The sequence below is a fragment of the Garra rufa genome, chromosome 7 (assembly GCF_049309525.1).
Source record: "Garra rufa chromosome 7, GarRuf1.0, whole genome shotgun sequence".
Classification (NCBI taxonomy): Eukaryota; Metazoa; Chordata; class Actinopteri; order Cypriniformes; family Cyprinidae; genus Garra; species Garra rufa.
The window spans coordinates 10215672-10229959 of record NC_133367.1 but is presented as its reverse complement, the minus strand read 5'-3'; the positions used below and the strand labels follow the sequence as shown (position 1 = coordinate 10229959).

Sequence of the window (14288 nt, the reverse complement as noted above, 5' to 3'; positions counted from 1 at the left end):
TGACAATTTTGTGTTGTAGGTGTGTTAAGAGTTTAGAAAAATTGTAAGAAGTATGGAAAAAAATGTCATAGCAATCGTAAAAAAACGTAATCCAACATCACAGATTAAAATAACCAGAATCCACCAGCAGAAGATAACATTTTCCACACATAACTTCATTAAGTTACGTAGATAGACTAACCCTGAGGAGGTTCATGATTGCTCTGTCTTCTCCTGCGAGGAGGAATGTGGACGACAATCACTGTAAGAAAGAAAACGGTTAGATTATATCAGAAAACATTTGAACAAAATTATTAAAACAGCAAAACTGATCTAACTGAAAGTCTGAGATGCTTAGAAGTCACATCAGAATAAATATGTTTGGAGTTTGTTGAGGAGATAAAAATAATTTTGATCATTTTCACTAAATGTGCAAAAAGAAAATGGATTTCCATATGATGTATATTGCCTCTTAACATAAGTGCTTCAAGAAATGGTTCTGACATTTGACAATTTCATTTTTTTACAGAATTTAATGAAAATGTTCTTTTAGAATAATTCTAAACGATGTGACTGATTTTTACCTGTGTTATCGGAGGTTGACATTCTGGTTGATATTCTGTTCTCTCCTCCATAGAGAATTCTGGCTCTAGATGGCGCACTCCAATACGTCTAACTCAATCTGACCTAATGACATCATTAACACATGGCACAGCTGATTGGTTCACTCCTGTATCAGTAGCCAATGAGCTCACTGCTCAACATTCAAATATGGCTACTGTTTGCTGTAGCAGTTTGCAGCATGCTTCGAAGAGCCGAAATCAACATTGAAGATAGTGTATGGCAGAAACGAACCTTTTCAGCGCTTCGAATCAATTGAACCAATTGCTAAGCGAAATGGTTCACTGTTTGAAGTGCTCGAAACACCACACGCTAGTGACGCCTGCTGGTCAAAAGTGTGTAAATGCAACAAAACTCAGGCTAAAACTTGCATAAAACAGCTTTTGAAATCCATTGCAAATGTTTATTGAAAGTATAGTACATTAAATACAAAAACAATTATAAAGTTTCTGCATAATGTGGATTTTGGAATATTTTATATAAATATTTACACTGCCGCTGGGACTGATGAAGTGTAGAAAGTAACAGCAGTTGTCAAATGACTAAATTATGATATTTGCTCAGGTGGATGCTGGGGTCTTATCTATCAGATTGCAACGTACATCCATTTTGTTAATTAACATTACACATAGTGCGTGTCTAATTAGAGTTAAGCCAGACGGCGTGGCATCCAGGCACACGTAGTCATTATCCTTATATTCTGTGGCATGCATACATTGGCTTGTATTGTGTTCTGTGTCTACTGCTTTGTGGGGGGTTATCATATGTGTTATATGTGCAGCAGCAATATTTCTTACATGCTGACAACAGCATGTTGTGGATGTATTGGCAGCAGCAGCGTAGCAGATCTATTCCACAAAGACCAAATTAACATTGTCATGTACATTACCATGCCAATCCCTCAGAGAGTTGTCAAGACAGAAATCTATTTCTTTAGTCTTCAGCTGATCAACTTCTCTGACACGTGACGTCTGTTGATCTTCCTGTAAGAGATGTCAGTGATTTTCAAACAGTAACACAGTCTCTGATCATTGGTCCAGACTATGTGAAGCTCCGTCACTGCTCTGCAATTTTGTGCCTGTTGTTTGCCGTTCAGTTTTCTGTTTAACTACAGTGTTACATGAAATTGAAAGTGAAATCGCTCATACAGCTATTACATTCATAAATGAACTAAAGTCATTATTTAACATTGCGTGTCACAATTAGGTCTCAAATAACGAACATAAAGAGAGTATATCATACCTGCATTTTGAGATTACATCATGTAGATGTTTCTTTCCATGTTGCTAAAAGAAGTGCAGGAAGTAGTTTGCAGTTGGAGTAATCTGTCGGGTCTGACAACAAATGCAGGCAAAAGTTCATGCTTGAGACATAATGTCAATAAATGACAAAGATACCAGCAGCTAACTATAAAGGTACTCAATGACAAAAATAGATGGAGAAAAATCTGTCTATTCGAGACATAAAAGTCCTTATTTTAAGTTATTGATGCATCTGCTCTCTTTTTTATGTGCATTTGTCTTCAGGCAGAAGCTCATGGTGAAATACTCTTGTGTTCGGCATGTATAAAGGCTGTTGCAAAAAACTTGGTAAATAAATTAGATTAAAAAATATGTAAGCTCATTAAGCTTGTTCTTGATAAAGCTGTGTTTCTCTCCCTTTTCTTTATTCTTTTACAAAATTCCATTGACTGGTGCATTCCTGTTTTGAGTCATTGCATAATTTCACCACTAAATGTCAGTAAAGTCGCACTGAAGTCTCTACTGATGTAGATATTTATTGGAAGGATATATATCATTTAATATTTTGCATTGCATTTCTTTTACCTTGGGGAGCATAGGGAATCTTAGGCCGTTCTGAAATATTTAAAAGTAATTTTATGACTGGATGATAATTGGTCTTACATATCTGTGAGTACAGTTTTTATTCTCTATTTCAATATCACCAACATATAATAAGGGATAAAAATGGAACATCTCATTAACATTTTTATACCTCAGGCTACTGCATTAAGAACAGTAAAGAACTGCTTTGGACGACAGGTAAACTCGTGTTTTAAAGTGAAAGAATTGTAATCTAACATGTCACCATCTCACCCATTAGACCCATCACTGACCAAATATTTCTATTTACCCTGTCCTGTTGGTTTGTTATTCCTGATTCGAGTATTGTGGGGTGTGAAATTGTGTGTGTGCCAAATTCCAACATAAAAAAGACGTGTTGGTGAAAAGCTGATAGCTTGGAAGTCTGGGTAAATCAAAGTCACATTCGAGAAAAAAGCTAGTACCACCCAATTTACAAAACAAAGATGAATGCACTTACCGTGTTAACTGGCGACCGGTTTCAGGTCCTCCGCTTCGGATGTGATGAAACGACCGCAGCAGATTCGCCGATTCTGACGTGATATTAAGTTATAATATGTAAGATTAAAAGATTTAAAGCCCGAATTAGGACGGGACTAGATTTCTAAACTATACGTTTGAGTTCCGATTCTTATCACCTGATGTCTGCGATTTTCATCAATTCGGACGGGACTAACATCTCCGTGTTTATTACAGAGGTGGTGGGGGGGGGGGGGGGGGGTCTGTTTTGTACATCTGGGCGTTGCAGAGATCACGCGCTCATGGGTGCATTGCGTAGTCAGATTGATTACCATAGTTAGTATAACCACAGTTTTACTACAAATACCATGGTGAAGCTGTATGGCTAATATAGCACAACGGTTAATGTGTGGTTAACTATTTTATTTATTTTCATTTATTTGTAGTAAAACCATGTTTCATTTATAACATTCATGTGCATATGTAATTAAAACATTTATTGAGTGCAGAAACGACGCTGATATTACAGTGCTTTACATGATGGCTCTTGATTTTTATTATTGTTAGTTTTTGTTTCTATGCCAGGAGGCAAACATCAAAAATGCACACGGAATGTGTCTACGGTAATTCACGTTGGCCAAAACACACAAGTTATAAAAAAAAATATCGTCGGCAATTACAGACATTCGCATTAGGACTGGATTAGTTTTGCCAAAAAACATAGGTAATTTGCTCTGGAATTATTACAGAAGTTATGTGAGATAAACACAGCTAACACACGACGTAACAGTTACATAGTCTTGGTGATTTTTGTTCATTTCATGACCAATTGAACATATGCACGGATTACTTACTTGTTTAGACAAGCCAGCTAAATCATTTCCGGTCAACTGTACTGTGCCGTAATAGGAGTGTACTTTGCTCGTTTTCTCTACATAATCCATTCACAATCAAAAACAAGTTTTGTTCGTCTAAGAGGACCAAACATCCATGTATACCGTTTCAAGAATGACAAACATGAGTTTGAAAAATACGCCAGTAAATCGCTATTAAATCTGTGAGAGACTCATCTCAGATGGAGAGTCCTTTCCTCGCTCCTCTGACATCCTGCAGATAAACTGCTGAACACTGGGATCTTTGTGTCTCTGAAGACGATCAGATGCTCATCATGACCTGAACATGACAATGTGTCTCTGACATCAATATCAGGATAGTTCAGAGGAATAAATGATGAAAAATAACTAGTGCTGAATGTTTGAGTTATCAAACAAGCAATAAAAAAAGCAAGTATTTGGTGTCACAATCTCTTCAGATCACCCACAACAGATTTTATTTACGTGAACAATACTATGCAGCAACTTTCGGAATATTAAGAAGTTTAAAAGAACATTAATTTGTTGCTGGGGTTTATCGACCTCTCTATCCGGAAGGACAGATTTGATTTGTCCACAGAATACTTTCGGTTTCGCGTTTTAACGTGAAAAAGGGGGATACAATTATTCTTAATGCTACATTATTACAGACTTAAAAATGTTTTAACATGCGGTGTCTTTAAACGGTTTATTTTACTAAATAACTTAACAAATCACGCTTAAGTGAAGCTATGAAATTCGTTCAATGTCCTAAATAACTGTAATCGTTAAAGTATTCAAACTTAATGAGACTGTAACTCACTAACTTATGTGGGTTTGAAAAGGAGAAAACAGCACTTTACCTTTTATTTAGAGCTGAAATCAACATTTTTATCATTGTACAATCAAAAATGTAGTTATCATTTATTGTATTTTTTTGTATTTTCAAACTTATTTAATGTATTTTAAATCCTACATTTAAGGAAATATAAGACTGACTAATGAATGTATTAGTCTTTATAATTTATGGCTTTCTGTACTCTTATTCAACACGTATAACACTGTTTTTATGTAATTTAAGTTTAAATGACAAATACCACAGCTGTCTTATTTACTCTCAATGTAATTTATTCTCAGATATTTTGAGCTCATCTATCCATTCCTGTCTTTACCACTGTCCTCAAAATCCTGCATCAGAATCTGAATAACAAAAGGAAAGTGAATAAGGTGTAATGCAATCTTTATGTCTGTAGTGAAGTAGTAAGTATCATGTCATTAGGTAGTGTGACAGCTAGAGGGAGTTCTTAGATAATAGAAAGTTTACCACGGAGTGAAATTAAGTACATACTTTAGCATTGTTCTGTATACTTGGGTCCAAAATAAATTTGACTCCTCCTTAAAAAACCACATGATAATGGATACCCTTCTTTAAACTAAAAGTCATTACTTAATATCAATGAATTATTTTAAAGTTAATTTCTTCAACTTTATTAGGAATTACATATTTTATTAATATCTGACTAGAGTTGAGGAACAAAAAGAAAGTGATAATCATGTTCATACTTCATGGCAGCATTAGGATGAAATCAATATATCATCAATAAAAGTGACCACAAAGAGCACAAAACCAGTCTTAAGTAGCTCAGGTATATTTGAAGCAATCGCCAACAATACATTGTATGGGTCAAAATTATACATTTCTCTTTTATGCCAAAAATCATTAGGATATGAAGTAAAGATAAAGTAAAATGATTAGTTATATGCATTGCTGAGAACTTTAAATTTTAAAAGTGATTTCTCAATCAATTTGGAGAGATCAGACGTGTGATATGGTTAATTTCTTTTAATAATGTTGCATATTGTAATCCCTTTTGATTTGGAAAGATCTTTACTAAAATTTATAGAGAATTTACAGCTAGAATTTAAACAACTCTCAATTTACAGTTTGAAGATTATTAGTATGTTGTGAAAAAATAATTGTTCTTATACTCAAACAATATTTAGTATTTTGTAATAGAGAGGCATTTAATTTCCAATACTCTGGCTTCCTTAAAGGACTTTAATAAGACATTTCACAGTTATGACTTATTTAGTTTATTGAATATTATATTTTCCTAACAACAAAAACAAAATAATATATATTTTTTCTTTTGGAAGAGTAATATTCATTTGAATGAAATAAAACTGATGACATTTAAGATTAGACTGCAATTTAATGAAACACTTAGAAATGGTGACATTTCATTCCAAAATAAAGATATTTTATTTTAAATGACTTTGGTTTGATTTGTTATACAGTAATGACTAAGAACTTTCCAAAAATGTTCCACACAAATAAGAAATATTAACAAAGAGAGATCTGACTGATTGGTTCCTGCACTTTTCATCAATTAAATCAAATGTATCTAAAAACTAATATTTGGAGACCTTACTTCCTACAGTCTTACACCAAGTGCCTGATTTCTGAGCAGAGAAAGTATTTGACAGAGACATGAGTTCATGACAATACAATATTCTAGAGCTGAAATATGACACTTACATTTAAGGCATAGATCATTAATACTATAAAAACATTTTCAACAGCTGACCGTCACAAACCAATGTCTAAAAAAGTATTTATTTATTGTTTTTATTTGTGTGATATTTATTCCAAATAAAAAAGGAGAAAAGTTTTTTAAAAATCAAAAACACAAAATCAGATCATTTAAGAGTATGTTGTTAACATCAAAACTGAATTTAAGAAAACGTTTTTTTTTTTTTTTTTTTTTTTTTTTTAATAGTGTAGTCATCGGCCAATTAACAATTTTTTTAGTTAATTTCCAAAAACAGTGATGCCTCGAAAGAAATTCAAATTTCCATAACAAGAAAAAAACTGTGTGACGAGCAGATAAGCAGAGGCACAAACTCACTGTGTGTGAGAAAACTCCTGTTTTAATCAATTAATCTGTCAAAACTGCATCTGTACATCAGCAACAGACAGACACATAGCTAACTGAATATACAATTAAATAGAAGAACAATGTGTATTACATGTAAGAGAGATCATGTAAATGTTTTAATTTCATATTGTAGACTTGTTTTATATCTTTGACACATTTAAGTGCTGCACTTGACAATCACATTTAAACATTTGAATCATTATGGATGAGTTTAATACAAATATTATTAAACTGAAGAGCCAGACAGAGTCATCTGAGCGTCTTCCTCCTGTTTCAGCTTTCAATAAAACAAAAGCATCATTTGCTTGAATACTAAATCAACATGAATCATTCAGTATCACATGTTTCTAACACACATGCTGCATTATTTGATTGTAAAGTCTGAGTCTCTTCACCTGTATGGATCACATTCACACATTTATCACACATTTCTTTCTCCTCATAGACACAGTAGTGAAGCTCTTCTGTGGATCCTCACCTGATGTTCACTGCTCCTTTCATCAGGATCCAACAACTAGGATAGACAGCAGTTATCATCTTTTGCCGAATAACTTCTATGAGGGACTCTTGACAATGAATCTTCATCTACACTGTAAGAGAGAGTAAAAAACAGTGTTCAGTGGAACAATTTTCAAATCAGTTACTATATCAATTCCAGTTTTTTTTTAAGTTAAAGTTACATTCACATGATCTTTCATAGATATTTCTAAAACAATATTTGTTTTAAATACATTTGAACATGATTTCCATTCATATGTTTGTCTGTTTGTGTGACTCCTGTTGAGACACTATAAAGAGAAACACACACTAATGAGTGAACGCCAAATATAATAAACCACAAGAACAAATACTAATGTGATTTTGCCTCAAAACTAAAACCCTTTCAGTTCAATGTTCCACTAGTTAAAGCTGCTTTTCCTTTAGTTTCAACATTTGTATTGGTCTCAGTAAATAAGTGAAAGTAAAGTAAGTGTAAAGTAATGTGACGTGTTGCTTGTCAAAGTAAAAACACACAAGAGACAGAGACATTGATCATGTGATGCTGGACGGCTGTGAGCTGAAGCTGGAATCTGCACTGATTTTACCAGCGTTTTCCTCCAATCTGACCAAATCTATTTCAAACTGGAATGATTCACTATTACTGATGGCATTAATAAAGCAGCTGTTGTTGGATAAAGCTCTGACAGTCTGCTTTTGTTCTCTTTCCTCCTTTGTGTTCAACATTTTGATCAACTTTACATTTCATTCTGACACAAACCCTTTGAAATAAAGCTTGATGATCATTTGATCATCTCCTTTCACAAATATTTGAAAGTTAATATTTGTCCACATATCAGAGGTAATTGAAGATCTCTTTAATATCACAAAGCGAAGTTTACTCACAATAGTTTACAGTTTGAGTCTCGTAGCACATCAATGAGCCGCTGCTTTGAGTCTCCAATCTTATTGTTTCTCAGATGAAGCCCTTTTAGAAACTGAAGTGCTTTTGTGTTTGTCAAAGACTGAGTTAAAGAAGAAACATCTGTAATGCCACAGTTATGAAGACTAGAAAGAGACAAACAGAGGAAGAGAAGATCATCTTACAAACAAATCATTAAGGAGAAGAATTTGACACAAATATAATGTGAACCCATGAACCCATTCATCATGAGATATTGAGTAGAAAGTGTTTTGGTTTAAACTGTTGAAGTGATTTTCATCATTTTGATTCTTGTATGTGAATGTTACTGACCTCAATCTCTCCAGTTTACAGTGTGAATCCTTCAGTACGTCACATAAGTCATTCACTCCTGTGTTTGTGATTTGATTCCAGCTCAGGTCCAGGTCTCTCAGGTGTGATGGGTTTGATTTCAGAGCTGAAGTCAGGATGAGACACTGTTTCTCTGTAATACTGCAATCACACAGACTGAAGACAGAAAGAGAAAGAACAATGACTCAGATCTATGATGATCATCAGCAAATGCATATATTCCCTAACACACCAGCAAAATCATGGAAACTCCTAATATATGAATGAACAAACCAAGACAGGAGTATTTGAGGATACTAGTTATTATCCAAGTCTGGACCCATCCTCAGTCAACAAATAATGAATCAATACATTAAATCAATATAGAAACAACTGTAAACTAAACTAAATTAAATGGTCTATTTTCACATTTTTAATTAATGAAAATCATTAAATCAATCAAATCAAATATTTTTTTAAAGAAATTTAAGAGTGTAGTTTACAATTTCTAACTATACAAATATATACTAGTCCAGTATAAATCTAACTCTCAGAATCATCTCCTGACATTTATTTTTTTTTTACTTTTGATTTGTTTCACAGCAAAGATGTCAAGAGTCCAGTGGTCCTAAACTAAACACTGAACTTTAATCTGACAGTAACTGCTGTACAGTATAATGATACTAACTCTAGTTTCTCCAGCTTGAATTGTGGGTTCATCAGTAGATCACTGAGGTTTTTCACTCCAGAGTCTCCTAGTTTATTCCTGCTCAGGTCCAGTTCTCTCAGGTGTGATGGGTTTGATTTCAGAGCTGAAGTCACAGCAGAACAACCTTCATCTGTCATTTCACAGTTTCTTAACCTACATTGACAGAAAGAGGGAGAGCAGAAAATAAAATAAGTCACATAATTTATCATAAGCAAATAAAACAGAGGGAAAAAGATCAACTTGTTTGTTGCAGCAGATTAGAGATTTCAGTTATTTTTCCCGAACCAATCAAACCAAAGCATGTAAACTGATCATTAACTGACAAACAACAAGACTGTGGTCAGCGCCGATAGCACACCGACATACAGCGCTGAATAACATCAGAAATACACAACTAGACAAAGTTTGTCAAGACAGTCTTTAAGTTGTTTTGAGAAAACCAGACCAGAAAGTTTGAAAGGTTTTAAAAGTTTACGAAGTTTAAAAGTATAAAAAGTTTTAAAAGTTAAAAAGGAAGTTGCTAGTTTGATTTTAGTTATTTTAGCATGATTAGCAAGTAACTAGCATGTTTCTAGCATGTCACTAGCATGTTGTTACAATTATTAGCATGTTACTAACATTTTGTGATTAGCAATGATTCTAGCATGACTAGCATGTTATTAAAATGATTCACAAGTTGCTAACATGTTGCTACTATGATTAGCAATTAGTTATTAGCATGTTCTAGTATGACTAGCATGTCACTAGCATGTTGCTAGCATGATTAGCAAGTTAATAGCATGAGTCTGAATGAGTTTCCATAGAGTCTACATATAAGGGCAGTTTGATTGAGTCTCAAAGGATTCTGGGAGTTTTGACAGCTGTAGTTTGAAAAGACCATTTCAAGGACGCAAACAATAACAAGCGCGTTGGAGCACTACTGCACTTGTCTGGTCCTGAACCATTTCCGGTAGCGCCATTTCTCTGATCTGTCAATACAAGCTCATACTTTTTAAATCTATCGAAAACGCTACTAATCGATGCTCTGTGTGTGTTCATGGGAGATTAAACTAAAAGCATATCACAGTCTGGATGCGAACGGAAATGTGACGAACATTTATTCTTACAATGGATGCCAGTCTGAAGCAGGACAGTGCAACTTACTTCACGTTTTGTCCCTAATATATCTGAAGAGGTTATTCGTGATTAATTAATTTGCATTGCTTGGTCAGTCTGTATATCTATGCAAATATTCATATTTATTAGTACATTACTTTTCACAATACATATCTTTTCAGTGCAATGCTACATGTATGCTATTAAACTAAGCGCTCCATGCTGTTATTACTTATGTCATTGATTTCAAATGTGTTTAGTTTGGTCGTGTTTGTTGCTGTGGAACAGTGCAGAAGAGGGTATGAATGCTCTGAGTCGTCATGTGATCACAAATAAACAAGATCAATGCAATTCAGTGCTGGCTACGGTGTTTTGAATAAACCTGTATAACTGCAGATTAATAAATGCACACACAAACACACTACATACAGTATTTATGTATCTATGTATGTTTTTATGCACGTATTTACTGTACACACAGACAAACACACATATATACATATTATATATGATGCTAATTCAGCTTTGCATCACACAATTTTTTTTTTTTTTTTTTTATAAAAAATAGTTTTTATATGTATTTTTGCTCAAATAAATACAGGCTTGATGAGACTTCTTTCAAAAACATTAAAAAAAAAAAAAAAAAAATTTGACCAGTACTGTATATAAACAAAAACATTCTCCCACTTTCAACTGATTTTATTTCCAACACATGTATTGATATGTAAATATTTGTATGAACATAAAATGCTTCAACAAATGAAACAACTACAACATCTGAACTGAAATGGAGTAATGAGTCTCTGGACAAAGAAGGAACAAATATCCAAAGCAGCAGTCAGTATCTGGCCATCAGTAGCTTTAAGTACTACACTGAAGATCATCCTCAAGTCTGGGTTGATATGGTCATGTCTGGTGTGGCACTGCAGGATGATCAGCTGTCCTTGGGTGTCTTACATTACAGATGAGGGCTCTCCTAAAGACAAAAGTAGAAAAACAATTACTATAATGCACAATACTTAAAACACAATGCTATTATAGCTTAATACATCAGTGTATGTTGGAATTAACATTACCAAAGCTTATGAGATGGAAACAATGTTTACTATTAATGTTACCTTTTGTAAACTACTGCAGCTAACTGTTACACAATACAACGTTATATGAGTTTACTTTCATGTTACTCACTGCATTTGTCAACTTACAAGATAACTAGACGAATAATATGAACTTAGTTATAGCCCACATGACACTTAGCAATAAAACAGAAATAAAAACATGCCTTTTTTACTACACACGAATCAAAATGTAAGGTGCAAATGTAAGCAATGACAAAATGCTACTTTAAATTATGCAGCATCATACTTGAAGAGTTAACGTAAAGAAATACAAATAATCAAATTAATTAAAAATTACATTTACTTGCCTGAATCGAAATGTGCGCAGATTATCCTAGAGTTGTTAATCCAGCCTTCTCCTTCACTGCTGTAACTCGGGGACGTTTCTCGGAAAAATACCGTTAAACACGTCTCAGAATCGTAGTTCAGTCCCAGAGGGAGCACCCAACCACCGAACGACAAGGGTCTGATTTTAATTTAGACATTTATGCAGGAGGATTGTATAAAAATGATCACAATCCCACTGTGCATCAAGTGCCTCCCACCATTGTTTTGAATGCACTCGATCACTAAAACATCCTAGAACCAAAGACGGCACTTCCTTAAGCCGCCAAATAGCTCTTGAAATGGTCGATAGTGTTGTGTCATTTGAATATTTCGTCAATGTAAGTCTATGAGATTTTCATTATTTATAGGAAAATCGTAATTCCGATCAGTTAGAAAAGATCCAGCAGCTGGAGTCAGATCAGTCTGAAGATCTGGCCTGAGTTTGGAGTTTGTAGAGTTAAAGCTCTAGGAGCAGCAGTCAGACAATTGAGTCTCAGAAGAAGAAGAAGAATACGTTTAAATAGCATTTCAGTAATTGGGCTTTCTCAAGCCAACTTAATGAATAAATGTGTGAAATATATTTAACAAAACAAAATGAAAAAACTGTCTGATAAGTTTTGGCTCATTTTTGTGACGCGCTCCACAAATAAGTTGATGGAAAGCGAGATGACAGAAAGCACATCCTGTTTGTTTTCTTTGTTTTACAAAAGCACAATGCTTTATTTTTGTTGTGTTTGGACACAGATAAAAGTAAACCCTTTATAGTTTCAAATGATGCCTTCCTCTTCTCTCTCTGACCATAAATGAGGTGTTTGAGTTGTTTCTGCTGTTATAAGGAAATCATTGAAGTGATGGCGCTGGTGCCTCATGCACACACAGCAGATCAGTTCTAGCATTTCTAACTCCACATTGCAGCTGTTCATCATCAAAATAAAATACAGTCAAACACATCAAATATTGACACTGCTTCATTTAAATAGTCCGTAGTACAATCTGTGCAGTTCAGTGTGAGCACCGCACCGCTGTGCTGTTATGACAAACACATTATTGCTCATGTGAAGAATGACCTTTACATCCATATTGAACATGAGTGAAGGACAAAGACTAGTTTACATCAGAAATAATAGTTTAGCACACAAATACATTGTGAAGATGAGAGTTTTTGGGTTTGTGTCAAATCAGAGAGGTAGACTACATGAGCCCAACAACAGTTTCTGTTTCACTTTCAATTCATTCATTTTGGCTCAACGCTTATAAACTACTTATATTTTTCCTTCTTGTTCTGTTCTGAATGGCGTTAAATTGAAAGGATTTATTGTGGAGTAAGGGGGACTAAAATAGACTATAGCTATGTTTATAGTGTTTATAATGTTTGCAAACACTTCACTTTATTCACCGCTATATAAATATTTCTAAATGCATTTATAAAATGTGACTTGTTTGTGACTTATCTGTTTTTATTCTCTCTGTCTTTCAAAAACTCAATTTTATATTTTAACTATGCTGCAGAAGTTAAAAAAATTACTTGTAAAAAAATTAAAATAATATATATATGTATATATAATGTGAAGTCAAGCTCATCATGAGATGTTGAGTATAAAGTGTTTTGGTTTAAACTGTTGAAGTGATTTTCATCATTTTGATTCTTGTATGTGAATGTTACTGACCTCAATCTCTCCAGTTTACAGTGTGAATCCTTCAGTACGTCACATAAGTCATTCACTCCTGTGTTTGTGATTTGATTCCCGCTCAGGTTCAGTTCTCTCAGGTGTGATGGGTTTGATTTCAGAGCTGAAGTCATTATGAGACACTGTTTCTCTGTAATACTGCATCCACACAGACTGAAGACAGAACGAGAAAGAAGAAAGATCATAAAAAACAATATTAATTTAACTTTTCCTTATTCCTCTCTGTTCTAGCTCATACTAAACTGAATAACGCCTCAAACTTTGTATTACTAGCACTTCCTCTGTTTATTTGCCTATTTATGATGATTTGTTTCTTGTATTCCTAAACTGTAAGTTGCTTTGAATTAAAGTGTCTGCTATACTTAATTTTATGATATTTCACAATTAAGTCAGGATGAGACACTGTTTCTCTGTAATACTGCATAAAGACAGACTGAAGACAGAAAGAGAAAGAACAATGACTCAGATCTATGATGATCATCAGCAAATGCTATACAGTCACTAATAAACCAGAAAGATCATGAAATCTTAATGATATGAAACAAACCACTGTGTTTTGCAAACTTTTTTTGACAAATAAATGCTGATATCTGTGTGCTGGTAACATGGAGAAAGACTACACATTGTTCATTTAAATATACTACAAACTACACAAAAGTTATAAAGGTATGCAAATGTTGAAAATCAGCAAAATTACCCATTAAGACGTGAGCTACATATCCAAGTTATGAAACTTCACTTGATAACATTAACTATATTAGTCAACATGAACTAATGATCAGGCACGCGCAGAGGGGGGGCGGAGGGTGCTCGAGCACCCGCCCCTTTTGCTCAGATGCCAAAAGTGCCCTTCTGTCAAAGGTCAGCTTTTTTAAAATTATTTATTTATTTTTTTTTATGTAATGCAGGGC

The 14288-nt window shown here is 34.0% G+C and overlaps 1 long non-coding RNA gene across 1 annotated transcript; it reads right to left on the bottom strand.

Moving 5' to 3' along the window:
* Nucleotides 1-563: 563 nt before the first annotated feature.
* Nucleotides 564-1931, bottom strand: LOC141338428 (uncharacterized). The gene is made up of 3 exons (XR_012355851.1): nucleotides 1843-1931; nucleotides 1490-1583; nucleotides 564-666 (listed from the first exon to the last, which is right to left on the bottom strand). It is a non-coding gene; the product is annotated as an uncharacterized lncRNA (long non-coding RNA).
* Between the last annotated feature and the right edge of the window lie 12357 nt (nucleotides 1932-14288).